Source organism: Pinus tabuliformis, chromosome 1_2 (genome assembly GCF_031772625.1).
Source record: "Pinus tabuliformis cultivar Carrire ecotype Pingquan chromosome 1_2, CPIR1, whole genome shotgun sequence".
NCBI lineage: Eukaryota > Viridiplantae > Streptophyta > Pinopsida > Pinales > Pinaceae > Pinus > Pinus tabuliformis.
This window is the reverse complement of record NC_142298.1, coordinates 706,418,274-706,424,764: the sequence shown is the minus strand read 5'-3', so window position 1 is coordinate 706,424,764 and position 6,491 is coordinate 706,418,274.

Below are 6,491 nucleotides of genomic sequence, written 5' to 3'. Positions count from 1 at the left end.
CGACTGGAAACTCTCGCATAGAATGTGTTAAGTTATGGTATGTTCTATGCTTATAACAGTTTACTTCTTTTTCTTATTATATTCCACCGATTAGCAATCACATGTACATAAAGTAAAGTGCAGATAGAACATTAAACGATCGACAGAAAACAAACCAAGACAAGAGACACAAGATGTGGCGGCTAGCCAGGGACAAACCCCACAATGTGTGGGGAAACCCTTTGATCAAATCTTCTTTTATCTTCAATAATTCAGCAGAGAGAAATAGTACAATAAATCTCATTCATATCAGCAGTAGCAAACCCTAGATCAGCAGCATCAACATTAGCAGCTTCATTATCAAACTAGGGCAGACCATATCTCACAAACCGATCATTGGATTGACTTCATTCCACCACCAAAAGTTTCGGCTTCCAGAGGAGGTTCAGATGAACCTACAATGCAGTTCAGATGAGGAGATCTTCTAGGCCACGCAAGTCAATCTTTACTTCTGCAGTTGCAGCTTCAGTTTCAGCAGTTTCCGGCTTCAAACTAGGGCAGTCGATATCTTGCAAACCGTTCGTCGGATTGACTTCATTCCACCACTAAAAGTTGCGGCTTTCAAAGGAGGTTCAGATGAACCTACAGCGCAGTTCCAAAGAGGATATCTTCTAGGCCACGCAAGTCAATCTTTACTTCTGCAGTTGCAGCTTCAAATTCAACAGCTTCTGGCTTCACATGTGTGAGAGAGAGAGACCCATTTCAGCGCAGTAGAGAAGAGACTCATATCTGCGTAGTAGAGAGAGAGAGAGAGATGTGATGAGATGAGTGAGTCCAAATGAGGAAAAGTCCTCTTATATTTATACACAACGTTGGTGGGTGAATAGATGCGACTGTTGGGCTTTTGAGCCTACATGAGTTGTAGGTCGGCTTGATAATAATTCCATAATCAAAATAAATTCATATCTCCATGAATACTTATCGAAATCGGATGATCTTTATATCAATCTTACACCTCTCGACGAAAGGAATCTAATACAAATATTATCGGCCATGAATAATATGACCCACATGAAGTTTTTCCCTGGTTGCCAATTTTAACACTCCCTCTCAACCATGGAGAACTTCATCTGCAATCTGTCTATCGGTCATTACTATTCATCCATCAAATGCACTACCCTGTACAGCCTGACCCTTGCCCTGCTCTGCTCTATTCTGCCTGTTCTGCTTTGTCTTGTTCTGCCCTGCACTGATCTGTACTGTTTTGCTCTGTTATGCTCTGCTCTTGCATTGTTCTGTTCTGCTCTGCTTTTGTCCGAATTATGAAGAAGAAGAAATGATCGAGGATGTATCATACTGACTCAAAGTCAGTCTCAGAGTATGTACCACTAGTCCCAGACTAGTCTCAACCAACCCAAAGTCAGCGTCATAGTGAGTACAACTCCAATGGTCCCAGACCAATATCATCCTCCACTGACTCAAAGTCAATCTCAGAGTATGTACCACTGATCCCAGACCAGTCTCAACCGACCCGAAGTCAGCGTCATAGTATGGTACAACTCCTACCACTGGTCCCAGACCAGTATCATTGATCCCAGATCAATGGAGGTCATCCTAGCGTAGGGAGTACGGTAGTTACAACGATGCGTCCATCGGTACTACTATGGTCCCTAACTTCATTTCCCTGCTCATTGATCAGATGAGAGGTACTTCCCATGGGTCCCAGACTGCATGGGTAGGATGCCTCGACAGGAGAACTAATCAATCCTGTCCTCACAGGAGAACACATCAATCTTGCTACAATTTCCATGGAGAACACATCAATCCAGGCCTCACAGGAGAACACATCAATCCTGCTACAATTGCCATGGAGAACACATCAATCCAGGCCTCACAGGAGAACACATCAATCCTGCTACAATTGTCGTGGAGAACACATCAATCCAGGCCTCACAGGAGAACACATCAATCCTGCTACAATCGCCGTGGAGAACACATCAATCCAGGCGGCCATGGAGAACACATCAATCCAGGCCTCACAGGAGAACTAATTATCCTGCTACACAGGAGAGCGAATCATCCTGTTCCACAAGAGAGCGAATCATCTTGTCCCACAAGAGAGCGAATCATCTTGTTCCAGTGTGCACCACCAGGGGAGGGTGAGTCACCCTATGGTCATATGTTGCTCTAGTAGGAACCGCAATCCCTCAGAGCTCCCAGAGCTCAATGTATGCAACATGCAGGACCCTTGTACAAAGGTTTCTTGTCGACTCCAAGTCGTTTGGGAAAATCACAGATTAGATCTTTCCTCGGGGCTTTGACAAGGTGTATCAACCTGTACATCATCTTAATGTGATGGAGCTTCCTTGCTCATCGACGTACCATATCCCAGATGATGTCTATCTGTTGGAGCAATTGACGAATACGGGATTCCTCAATAATCGAATCCCACCTCTGGTTGTTACAGAGAATCACAGTGGTATCCAATGTAAATCCAAACAGCTCACTGAAGAGCTTTCGCAACCAGACTGCCTCACACGAGGTTATGCTAGCAACAATATATCCTACTTCGGCGGTGCTCAAAGCCACCGACTTCTGCTTCCTGCTCATCCAGGATATCGAAGCAGATCCCAAGGTGAAACAGTACCCGAAAGTGCTCTTACGGTCCACCACACTGCCTGCCCAATCAACATCAGTATATCCAAGTAGTCTCACATCTTTGACAGTGTATCTTAATCCATGAGAGATTGTGTCCTGAAGACATCTCAGAAGATTCCTAGCATCAATCCAGTGAGGCTCAACCAAATATGAGCTCACAATGCTAACTGCAAAACATATGTTCGGACAGAGGTTCACCAAGAACATCAATGCGAATGAGTTTTTGAAACTCAGAGGCATTTCCCAAGTCTGGTCCGACATCACTACCATATAACTTCTAAAAGTTAAGATCCTCGAGGTAGTCACAGGCTTGCAGTCCATCATACCGAATCTTTCCAATATATTTACCACATATTTTCCTTGAGATAGGAAAATTTCCCTTGGCTTCTGCCACACTTCAAGTCCTTGGTCCTTCATTTCAAATTCAGAAGCCATCTCCCTCTTACATTTGTGAATGAGAGGGTTTGCACCTGTTAGAAAGAGGTCATCCACATACAACACCAGTATGAGAGGCTTGTCATCTTCAACCTTAAAGTAAAGGTTAGGATCAACTTCACTCGTAGTGAATCCCAACTTCATCAAGTAGCTATCGATCCTCTCATACCATGCTTAGGGTGCTTACTTCAACCCATAGAGAGCCTTTTTCAACCTGCATACATGAGATTTTCAATCATAAATCTCAAATCCTTCGGGTTGCTCCACGTAGACCTCTTCTTTGATTGAGCCATGCAAGAACGCAATCTTGACATCCATCTGATGTAGGTTCCATCCTTGTGAAGCGGCAAGGGCTATGATCGAGCGGATGGTCTTATATCTGGCAACATGTGCAAATATCTCATCATAGTCTATACCTTCCTTTTGGGAGAAACCTCGAGCAACAAAACGAGCCTTATACTTTTTTGTGCTTCCATCTGCTGCATGCTTTATCTTGTAAAGCCATTTGGAAGTAACAACAGTCTTGTCCTGGGGTCTGGGAACTACTTCCCAAACATCATTCTTTATGATAGACTCATATTCTTCGGTCATAGCATCCTTCCATACTTGATGCTTGACGACATCTGAGAATGACGAAGGCTCATTTTATATGATCGTGCTCATGATGGTCAGGTAGCCTTGATACCTATTAGGTTTCTTACTTTCACGAAAGGTTCCTCGGGGTGCAGCATGTCCTTCAGCATCATCAAGTAACCCCTTAAGCCATGAAGGCCTCTTCCTAGAAGAGGAAGGCTCATATGGATGAGGATCAATCGGATCCATGGGTTCTTCTACATCAGGCATTGATTCATCATCCTTTTCTTTCGGTTCCTTGGTGTCGGCTTCTTGAGAGCTCCTCAAAGTCGAAAGATTGATCACCTTGCTGAGAGCCATATCTTCGTCAAAGGTGACATCATGAATAATTATGACTTCCCTTTGACCGGCTACATAGATTCTATAACCTTTAGTATTTTCACCATAGCCCACGAAAATTCCCTTCTTTCCAGATGCTCCCAATTTATTTCTTTTCTCTTTCGGCACATGAAAGTATACAGGGCTTCCAAAAAATTTAAAATGAGAAACATCAGGTTTCTTACCAGTGAAATTTTTCTTCAGGAGTCTTGGAACCCAATGCTTGATGAGGGCATCGATTTTGTACATATACGACAGTGTTTGCAGTTTCAGCCCATAGAAACTTTGGAAGTCTTTGATCATGTAGCATGGCCCGGACAACTTCCATCATCATGTGGTTCTTCCTTCCCACCACACCATTCTGCTCAGGAGTATGTGGTGTAGTAGTCTCCCTCTTAATGCCAACCTCAGGTATGCCTGAGTGAACCAATTGTAATATATCAGAGGTCTTGCTTTGGCTTGAGGGGAATGGTCCCCTTTTGAGCTTTCCTTCAGCACATCCTGGAGATACACCTTCATTCTCTATTCAGAATTCGGGCATCCATATAGTTAGTGTCAGTCTTTCCAGCCTTCCTACAGTGATCAAATATGCTCTTACAAAGTGGTCTCAGAGTGTCAAGGTCAAATTTTGTCATTTCAGTAAGTCTTTAAGAAAAATTTGGTCACTAGGCATTAGGTCTAGGGTTTGCCCAAATGTCAGTCCATGTCATCATTCAGCTGAGTCTATCATCATTCATAGGGTTTTCATTATCGTGTCAGTGTCTAATGAGTCGTTTTACAACTTATTCATGCTTTAGTTGTGCCTAGGCAAGGTCATTTCCCTCTCCTAGGGTTTTGAAGGCAATTTCTCTTGGGCGGCTAAATAATCGGCAAAACTCATATCCTGATGTTCATACACCTTCCCCTATCCTTAAAGTACCTTATCAAACACTTCCCATCCCTTAAATCCGCCAAATTCCTCATTTTTGCACAAACCCTAGTTTCTAGCTACAACCTGGCAATTTTCTAGGTTAGGCCTGTGTTTTTCCCTTTTGGACCCCTTCCCCTCACTCAATCTCTGAGATTCCACTTTCCCCCGCTTCCTAACATCCCTCCCTACTTCCAAAAAATTCCCCAAGAATTTAGAAGCCCCCTATCCCCTTCATTTCGCTCCATTTCGACAAAATTCCTTGTTTCACACATCGGGACAAGTCGCACTCAAATGATGTTCCAGAGCAATAAAAGATGAATTTTGGAAAACTGAGAGAGGTTTTTGTCCACAACATGCCAAGGAAGAAAAATCTCTTTCACTTTTTTCACAGGTGTCATGGTTTGAGAGAAATGTCAAGAATATCGTTGCCTCAGGAGAATCAAAGACACCTCTGAAGTGACCTTGGGAAAATCAAGTTTTCTCCTAGCTTGGTGGGCCAAATGATTTTCTTGATGGGTACAATGATAACTAGACACAAAGATCTTTCCAATGAGCTATCATGAACTCAATTTGGGGTTGAGGAAGGCATTCAAAAGTTGACTGCAACAACACTCTTCCTTGAGGCAGCCTCATTTGGCACTTTTTGACCAGTCTTAGGAGATTTGAGTTTTGACAGGTCAAATCAACTCCAAATTGAAAAATTCCAGTTGGGTTGGAAATTAGACTCGAAGACCTTTCCAATGAGCTATCATGCGCCCCATTCCAACACCAGGAAGGCCTACAAAAGCCTCCTGTAAGGTGCGCAATCCGTTGAGCCAGAGGTGCGCGACCCGTTGGGCAAGGTGCGCGACCCGTTGAGCTATCTTGCTGCAAACTTCAAAAAATTGCCCAATCTTCCTCCAAGTCATCAAATTTGTTCAAGGTAGGCTCTTTACACATCATTTTTGTGGTTGGTGATGAATGTAAGCCCTCATGCTTGTATTTTAACCTCAAATTATGCAAGTGAAAGGACATTATATGGCTGCAATGTTAATGAGAAAACTGTGCTAGAGTTTGTGTTGTTTCAAGCTATTTTTCCCTTTGGTTTGTTTCCCTCATTTCCCTTTCACTCACACTTATATGTTCATCTCTTTTCCCATATGCAATGATCTTTGCAAATGATTTCCCAATTATAAAAATGTATTCCTATATGCATAATGATTTGCAACATTTCCCTTAAAAATTCCCCATTATATTTATATATTCCCATTCCTTGTTAAAAGATACCTCCCCTAACATTCCCTTCATACTCCTTGTCCCCCTTGAAAAAGCATACAAATCAGCATTTTACAAGGCAGAAACACCAGTACATTTCAGCCACTTTGCTCCCAAAACCATGTCAAAACCGAGACCGACTATGAGCAAAGTGATGACCAGGTATCAGCTTCAGAGTTTGAGGTACAAAGGAGGCCTCATAAGGGTGGAAAGAGCGGTCATCATAAGCGAGAGGAGCCCACCTCTTTGACCGATTTGCAGGGGTGGATTTTACAAGGCGAAAATGGAAGTGTTTCAAAGGTGG